This window comes from Molossus molossus, unplaced genomic scaffold (genome assembly GCF_014108415.1).
Source record: "Molossus molossus isolate mMolMol1 unplaced genomic scaffold, mMolMol1.p scaffold_m16_p_16, whole genome shotgun sequence".
NCBI lineage: Eukaryota > Metazoa > Chordata > Mammalia > Chiroptera > Molossidae > Molossus > Molossus molossus.
In genome coordinates, this window is record NW_023425351.1 from 61,524,893 (window position 1) to 61,534,376 (window position 9,484).

Sequence of the window (9,484 nt, forward strand, 5' to 3'; positions counted from 1 at the left end):
CAGCTAACTGCTCCAACCTGCCCCCTCGTTACTCCCTGTCACTGCCTCTCCCGACTGATTTTCCCAGAGGCACCGTGTACACCCTGTGGCTGCAGGGATGTGCGCATCTTAATGAACTCTGCATTCTTGCACCAAAAAGCAGGTTTGGGCACATGTAGGTACTCAAGAAGACATTTGGACTCAGGCAGCCAATGCCGACTGCGTAGCACCAGCCTCTCCCCAAACTTTGGGGCAGTGAATATATGCCACGACAGGTACCCCTCCTTCAGCAGTTTTTCTTGCGAAAAAAGACTTCTTGCCCAGCTGTCTAAAGATAAAGGTTCTGTGTGTGGAAAGGGGAGTGGGGGTACTAGACCAGTTCTAGAATACCTTTGGAGAACAAAGTTAGAAAAGGCAATCAGAAGGAAGCAAAAAAGCTCAAGAAGACATGAACACCCTCATGTTCACGCAGCGCTGTTTACAACAGCCCAGATATGGAAACGATGTAAGTGTCCATTGATGGATGAATGGATAAGACTGCTGTGTGTGTATGTGTGTAAAAGGGAATATTATTTAGCATTAAAAAAGAATGAAATCTTGCCATCTGTGACAGCATGGATAGACTTTGAGGGCCCAGTAAATGGGTCAGATAGAGGACAGATACTGTGTGATTACTCTTATATGTGGAGTCAAATCAATGAACCAAGCTCATAGATACAGAGACCAAACTGGTGGTTGACAGATGAGGGAGGATTGGGGGTAGGAGAGACGGCTGAACTGTTTTTTATTTTATTTTTAGCTTAAATAAGTTGAATTTTTAAAATATCATAGTATCCTATTATATGATTAGGAAATTGTCTTTGTATCAATACACCTTATTACATCTGTTAATAAAAATATGCTAATGAATGAGAAGGATGGTAACAGTTTACTGGTTCCAGACAGAAGAGATTTCTTCAAAGTTTCTGGGAAATGGGAAAGCCTAAAGTTTGCTTTATTAGGTAGCAGTAATACAGAAGTTCTCAATTATCTTTTTAATTTTGTTTTTATTGTCCACAGTCCCAAATAATAGGGACCTAATGAGAATTAAATCTGAACTTGTCGAATCTTCTCTTCGGCATTAAATACAAGATTAGCTTAATAACTCCTCTTTGAGAGGGTGGAAATACCTAGCAGTGCTCAGCTTCTTGTTTTAGAATGCAAAGATCACGTGATTCGCTAGAAGTCTTTTTCCCTCACAGTGGGGGTGGGGGGTTTCTTGGGGCAGCTAACTAGTCTGTTATGTAACTAGATGAAAAATTGTAAGAAAAACTATGCCCCTGGCCAGTGTGGCTCAGTTGACTGGGTGTTGCCCCATGCACCCTAAATTTGTCTGATTCTGGGTCAAGGCACCTGCCTGGGTTGCATGGGCTCAATCCCCAGTAGGGGGCAGCACAGAAGGTTCTGCTCTCACATCAATATTTCTCCCTTTCCCTTTCTCTCTCGCTCTAAAAACCAATTAAAAATGTTTTTTAAAAAGAAAGAATACAACCTCAGACATAAATTTCCCCAAATATTTTTCAAAATGGACATTTCTCATCCCTCCTTCACTGGCTTATCAGAACATTAGGACATTTGTCTTGCATTTTATCCTCTTTGGCAAGATATTTTTAATTATTTCGGCATGTTCCTTCAAGATAACCTTCTATGAAACAACTGATTTGCACATATGCATTATAGATATTTGCACTGAACTCATAACTGGTCCATTTTCTTCCTGACTGAAAAATTAAGTATTAAGTAAAACCATACATAATTTTTATTCCTTCATGCCCCAATTTTAAGTTCTAGGTAAAACTCAGGACAAAAATCTTATCTCACTTACTTAGAAATCTATACCTTTCAGTTGAAGGCTAAATTGTCCATATTATAGAGGTTGAGCTCGGGCATGAGAGGAAGGGATGATTAATGTAGTATAAGTCAGAGACTAAAAAGTCTAAGGTGTATTTGATTACTTCTAACAGATCAAGAAAAAGAATGATGTTACGCAGGCCTCCTTCCAAATAAATCTCACCCAGGTCAGTCAGTACAGATTTAAGAGTCCAGAAATCAGAATGCCCGGGTAAGATAAAATCACGGTTAAGATCAAATGACGCAGCTAAGCTTGCACAGCTAAGAGTGCACTCTGGTTCCCGTGCTGTACGAGCTCTGAAGCAGGCCCTTCTTGGCCACCTCACTGCAGCTATCCCAGCAGGGACCCTGGAGCTAGCTTGCAGGTTAGGCAATGGCCTTTCAAAGGTCTGGTCCCTCACAGCTGTCTGGATACACAGCTTGAAGTTTCACATTTCTCTTCATTTGCATCATCAATATTGATCAATTACTCCTAGGATGCCAATTCTCCCAGCTTCCCTATGGCTTCCTGAACTTCATCCTGAAGTTCAGTAGGGCAAAGGTGAAAATTACAAAAAGACTGGACATGGACTCTTAGTTCTGTTTCTCCATTGGCTCTGGGGCAATATTTCTATAGATCAAAACCCTATGTGGCCACATGCACCCAAATGCCAGGTCTCTTCGTGTCATTATTCCTGGTCTCTCTCAATCAGATATGATCTCTCCTCAACTTGAGCCCCCATAAACTTGACTATGTAATCTAGTTGGAGCATGCCCATTTCAAGCGCATTAAATTTACTATTTCTGTGATTAAATTTCATCCACACTCTTTACTAACACTGTGACTTTGAGTGAGTTGCTTAATATTTCTGGGCAAGGCTCCTTTTATTTATAAAATTTCCTTTGGGGGTGGGGAGTGCAGAGTAGGGGGATAGATATAATGTATGTTAAGTGTCTAACTCAGGGCCTGCGATGTATTAGACATGTGATCAAAGTAGCTATGATTTTACATTTATGGGTCAGCTCATATTTTGCTTTACACTATAGTTATTTAAAGACTTTTTGGCCCAGCCCGTGGCTCAGTGGTTGAGCATCGACCCATGGGCCAGGAGGTCTCTGGTTCGTACCCTGATCTGGAATCGTGCCCAGATTTCCAGCTCAATCCCCATTGGGGGTGTGCAGGAGGCAGCCAATCGATGTGTCTCTTTCACCGATGTTTCTATCTCTCCTTCTGCCTTCCTCTCTCTAAAAATCAAAAACATATTTAAGAAAAAAAGACTTTTTGTGTAATGAATTCCATTAAAATGTGGACTACATCATATTCACTTCAATGTGCGGTTTAGATGTATGCATTTAAGAAGTATTCATTCATAAACAATTTAAATACAATATTTAACAGTATGACCTTGTTATATTTAGACTCATGTCAGTAACATTTTTCTAGGTTGTGGGCAAGGCAGTATGTATGATGTCAAGAGAGGTGACATTCAAAAGACTTAAATAACTTAAGAGATATGCAATGGGATGATACTTATTCTATGCAGATTGCTTCTAGACAGTAAAGGATTAAAAAACAAGTTGGGGTGATGGAAGTGATTTCTCTACAGGGAGCTGTCCCCCCATTCAGCTGTCATACCAGCTGCCACTGGCTCTGTCCCTTGCAGCCTTAGTCAAACACAGGCTGGGTGTGCATGGATTAAAAAGAGAGAACCCAGAAAGGGACAGCGGGGTTGATGCTCTGCTCTCCAATTTCATGATCGCATTCCCCTCCCCTACTCTTACACAAAAGTCAGGAAGCTAATAATATAATAGACCGCTTATTTTTAGATTAAAAATGTAACTGTAATATAACTACCAAAGGGGATCTCGACATTGATCCATATAAGGGCTTTCCCCATAGTGCCAATAAAAGAAAATATATGAAACAGTGTGTTTAAAAATTCAAGAAAAAAATTGTTTTGAAAGAAATCTTAGTTGATAAGGAAACCGTGTATGAAAAAATATTGATGAAATTCAGTATTGTGGGGCTATTCTATAGACCGAACAAAAATAATTACACAATCTGACTTACTTTCTAGTAACAGTTTCTTATTCATTCATTGCATAATTCCTGTTTTTCCAGGAAGGTAACTGACAATATCATTGCTTTGTGGAAAGTGACATTCAAATTTGACACTAGTCATTGATTTAAGACCTTGAAGTTACATAACTCTCTCTGGTAAAGTAAGGCTTTAGTTCTAAGTGTGATACAAAGCAACTCAGACACATTTTCCTATTAACCCAACTCAGCTAATATATAAATTTTAAAAAGAATGGCTGATGATATTCTAATTGCAATCCTATAATCCAGAAATGTCTACTTAGAATTCTAAAAGTATTTGTTCCAAAATTTCAAATGCATACACAATATACATACTAAAATAGGTACTTAAAGAGTTAATGTTTACTGAAAATGTAATATAATAGCCAAAATACTAGAAAAACATTTGATGGATTATAATAGGGATTAAACTACCTCAGCTGTATGAGTAATCAATCTTGTTTCACCGTTTTGAAATTCAGTGATAAATGTAATGAGTCAACTTGCACACATTGGAATGCAGAAATTTATAATTTAGAGTTCTTTGCAACCCTATTCTGTATAATTTAAAACTGTATCTACAAATAATTTGATGAGTATATGTATTTATTCTAGCAGTTTCTGTATAAGCACACATTTTAATTTTAAACATTTCATCAATGGCATATTTGAATGTGGTGACCTTCTAAAATTGTCAATTAAAAAAAACAAACCCATAATCCCGTTTAACACCTCTAAATGTAAATTATCATGTGCCTTCACTACAAGGACCTCCAGGATAAAAAACAACCACCCTGAAATCTACAATGGGCAGGAAAGTTGTTCCTTTTATCAACCGCTTCACTCGCTCATCAGCAAAACATAACTATCAACTTCCTCCGCTCTGACTCTGAGCTGCGAGTATATATATACTTAGGCCTCGAGTTCGGGGAAGCCCTTCGTGGCCAATCAGGACATCCCGATCTATTGCGTCACACCTCCCCCCGGGGCGTGACGTCAAAGGCAATCCCAAGCCAGCCACGTGGGTTGGCGGAGTGTAGCGTTTCTGGGCAGCTGTTCCGGAGACACCCGCAGCAGCGGTCCCCAGGCTGCGAGAGCAGGGCAGGGAGGGGCCGCCAGGGAGGGGCCGCCAGGGCTCCCGCGCGCACCTCCTGGGAGCGCGGCTCCAGCAGCTCGATCGCCGGGGGCGCAGGACCGGAGAGTCCGAGTCTGAGCGCGGGCGTCTGGGGGATGGAGGGGGAGCGGGGGGAGGCTAGCACCTACGGCCGTGTAATAGGAGCCGGGGCTTGTAAAGCCTCCTCCCCAGGCACCGCCTCTGCGCTCCCAGCTCCTCTTTCCAGCCTTAATTATCCTTTCAGCGCCGTTTCCCCTCGGCTGCGTTTCCTTGGCTGGAGGAAAAAGCCTCCCTCGCCTCCCCGTTCTCGCCCTCACACAGACCCTTCTTTCAGACCCGCCCTCCTGTTCGCAGGGACGCATTTCGGAGCCCTGGCTCGCGCTGGGCGGGAACCAGCGTGACGAATTCCGCCCGAGGTGTCGATTATCCGTCCCACCCCAGCCCCTGGCTCGCCTCCCACTTCACCCCTCGCTCTCGCGGACCCCCACCCGCACCCCCCGCGCTGGGCACTCCAGACTGCGCCCCGAAACCTCCCACCCGGCCGTGCCCCGCGATGCAGCTGCGGAAAGAAGCTCCGGCGTGTTCGGTGCCACGTCGGAACTGGCTCCCGGGACGTTGCAGCTGCTCGCGCGCCGCGCGCGGTCCTCCTGCGCGCCCTGCCTCCGGGCAGACGGCGGGCGGGCCGGAGCGGAGCAGGGATGCGCGTCCCTCCTCCTGCTGGGGTCCGGGACAGCCACCGCCTGCGTCAGGGACCTCGGGCCTGAGTAAGACTTCCGGAGCCGGGCTGAGCCACGCTGACCCAGCCTGACACTTTAATGGGGTGCAGGGAGTGCAAAAGAGGGGAGGCTGGAGAAAAAGGGGGGAGTGGCCGAGCGAGGCCGGTAGCTGCGAGGAGGTGGGAAGGACCCTCCTTCTTGGGGTCCCAGCTAGGAGCCCGATCGCTTTAACCCTTTGCGTTACAAATAAGAAGTGGGCTAGGCTGTTCCAAGTTTTCCTCCCCACATCTAGTGTGTGGAGTAAAGAAGAAAAGGAATGGGAAGAGGGAAGAAGGCGGTTGTGAGGAATATATTTTCCTTACACAGTGGAAATTCTTGTTTCCTAACTCGGGAGGCCCCTCTGTGGCTCCGGAAGATGCAGAATGGAAAAGTACATCCCGGGACCTCCAGTCTTTCCCGGGCAGAGGTTACCTGTGCTCCCAGCAAAGGCAGCGGATTTCTGGAGAGCGCCGCAGGGATGGAAAAGATTCTGTTGCTAAGCCTGACAGTGATCTGCAATATCCACTGATTTTTAGTCTGTTGGAAATGTTCAGATCTCAAACTTTTCTCTCGAAAACTGACTATAAAGATTGTTTTAAACACTTATGTGGATCATTTCTTCCCTCTCCCTGGCCTATTTGAGGACCCTCATCCTTCACCAAATCGCGCCAGTGTAACGTACCTTGTTCAGCTCTTGGTCATAAAGTTGTCCTCAGCCTGTCTGTGTGGTCCCGGAGGGCCGGTGGCGGGCAGTTTCCAAAATTGAGGTAATGAGAAATCAGATGAATTTGAGACGACCGGCCAAAAAAAATAAAAAATTTAAAAACAACATTTAAAAAAAGATGGGGGAGTCTTAGAGGCTTGATTCTCCCCCACTTTAAAAGGAAATTTCACCACTATTATCTGATATTTTCGTTGCACTTAAGTCTCCTGATTCTTAAAAGAAAAATTTGTACTTTAAAAATAAATTAATTTTTAAATTTTTATTATTATTATTATTATTTTTGCTCCAGTCCTTCTCCCCTGATATCGGAAAAGTCTCTTCTCTTTTTTGTATCAAATAAAAAGCCCGGTGAAGACTCAGAAGAACCCAGGAAGCGCAGAATCAGGAGAAAGTCTTTGGCTGGGGCTGGTTCAAGTCCCTGGTTCAATGGGCTGCTGGAAGCCAGGACTGTGTAATTCTTTCCAGACGTCTTGACTTCTCCTTCCTCGCTGTTGTTGCCTTTCTGCCTCCTCCAACTTAAGGGGGTCTTAACTAGTGAGCTGGTGGGTGTTTTAATAGGGTGGAGGAGGGAGTGGGGGCTGAGGGGAGTGGAGAAGGGAGGTGCGGACTGGGGAACCCGGAGGGGAGGGACTGGGAGCGCGGGCGGGCGGGCCGGCAGGAGGCGGGGAGCGGGAGAGAGAAATTGGCCATTCAAAGCCCTCTCTGAGCTGGAGGCCGGTTCTAAACTCCAATGAATTCAATTAACTTGATTGCTAACGTGTGCAGAAAGATGCAGGGCACGCATGCTGGCCACCACCTGAGTCCCTCCTTTCTCCAGCGGTGGAGCCGGGAGGCCACGCTTTGTACACGTCCCCGATTCCCGTCCTAGTGACAAGGATTCCCTCTTTGCAACCAGCTCCTTGTCGTGTTCAAGTAATTTGCTTTAAGGCCAAACGGTACCCCCTAGGCTAAGTAACCGCCCCAGGGGGAGCGCCGGAGGGTTGTGTGTGTACGGGCCCTGGAGTCTCCGAAAGTCGGCTGAGATCTAAAAAGTCCGCGACTAGTTGGTTCATCCACTACTTGTTAACCCTTTGTTCCCTCCAACTCAGAAGTTTCTGAGCTGATGTCAAGTGTCCCAGTTCCCCTTACACAGTCGTTCCCGCCTTGGGTGGATAGGAAAAATGGAAAGATCTTTTTTTTCTTAACATGGTCCCCTAACGTAAAACTACGTTGACAGCGTGCGTTATAAAAAAAATAAAAGTAACCCTCTGGGGGACGCGAAAATAGCACTTTAAAAAGCCATTTCTAAGGGAATGGCTTAAGTGGATTTTGCTTCTTGCGAGCCTTCTAAGAAGGAAAGTCAAAATACTTAATTTTGCTTCGTGACAGTCTTTTCTCATCTGTCTCCCATTGTCCCAAGGCTGAAAATCAGAGTTCGTTTTCTCGGTTACTTTTTTTTCCCCCCTTTATTTCTCTTTAGTCCTCGCCAACAACCCTCCCGATGATTTAAAATGGACAGTAGGTGGCACTGTTTAGGAAAAAATGAGTGAGTTTGCAAATAACTTCTGTGGCCTTTGGAGATTCCGCAGAAATTATGACAGCAAAAAGATTTCTTTTCTTTCCAAGGTTCCTCCGAGGTGCGGACTTCTTCGAACTCCATTAAACCTTGAAAACTGGAGTCCTGCTCCTTATCACATATCTCGGACAATAATGACTAAGTCAAAACAGAGAAGTCGAGTCCACTGGGAGCGAAGGTTTAAAATACGTCGCGCAGGGTGTGGTGTTGGGGGGAAATGATTAGAGGTCAAGTATTTTATTGCAATGCCAGGTAGTCGGCCAACCGGTCTCCAGGGGCCGACCTGCAAAGTACTACCCGTTTCCGTCCCCCCACCCCCAGCCCACCCCCGACAGGGCCGTTACACCTCTGGCAAGCATTACCTTGACCTGATGACTTCACACTGCTCCGGGGAGACCCACTTACCAATTTCCCCCTACAAACCTTCATGAATTCAGCCTTTAAACCCTGCCTTAGGTGGTTCAACTCATAAGGAAGTGGCTTAAATTTCAGAACACAATTCCATCCCACTTAATCAGATTCTCGCTTCTTGAATTTTAATTTTATAGTAGTTTTTAAATGCTAAATTATGATTTAAAATATATTATGTAATTTAGGTACTCTTACATAGTATGTGGATTACACTGATTTAGGAGTAGGATGGAAATTGTGGATGTGGAGTGTCTAAGACCCCACCGGGACTTAACCTCAGCTCTAAACTTTCATGAATATTATATATAATGCAGGATTGTAAGTTATTACTTGGTTGCATTTAACTGTTCCTGTGCTAATAGTTAAGCAATGAGACCATTTAGTAAAACTGGGTTTCTTTATTAAACAAAAACACATTGGTTGTTTACCCCTTGTACTTGAAATTCATGGCCCATAAAGCCAAAGTAAAATGTTTCCTGAATGGGGAGGAATTTAAAAGCTAATTACACATCCATGCATTTCTATCACTTTCAGCCCCACCCCATCCCCCTACCCCCACCCCCCAAAAAGGAGAATAGGGAAGAGGCTAGCACAATTTAAGGCCGGAGGTGAAATGTATCTATCACGTTTTGTTAGGGAGGCCTGAAATTCAAATCCTACCTTTGATGTGGGATTGTGTGATGTGGGCACTGTTTGTGTGATCCTGGAAGTATATTTCACCTCTCTAGACCTTTATTTCCTCTTTGATAAATGAGAAAATACTTGCTTTGCAGAGCTGTTTTAGCAGAATGTGTTAAATTGTGTTAGGACTTAGCATAGTGCCTAAACTCTACACTTAGGTAGATTTTCCTAATATAACCATTGTGGATATTCAATGTAAATTCACAATATGTTGTTGCTAATCTCCTTCCACAACACAAAACAAGTGTTCATATATCATAAAGGACTTAGTACCTTCATAGTTCTCTATATAAGTGGTTCTCAAATTTTTTAGTGT

At 44.2% G+C, this 9,484-nt stretch overlaps 1 protein-coding gene across 1 annotated transcript in view; it reads right to left on the reverse strand.

The window, feature by feature from the left end:
- HAS2 (hyaluronan synthase 2) overlaps positions 1–6,995 on the reverse strand; it is a 28,550-nt gene extending 21,555 nt beyond the window's left edge. Inside the window, exon 1 of the mRNA XM_036264146.1 lies at positions 6,480–6,995. The gene's annotated coding sequence lies outside the window, so the exon portion shown is untranslated. The remainder of the gene's footprint in view (positions 1–6,479) is intronic.
- Positions 6,996–9,484: the final 2,489 nt, after the last annotated feature.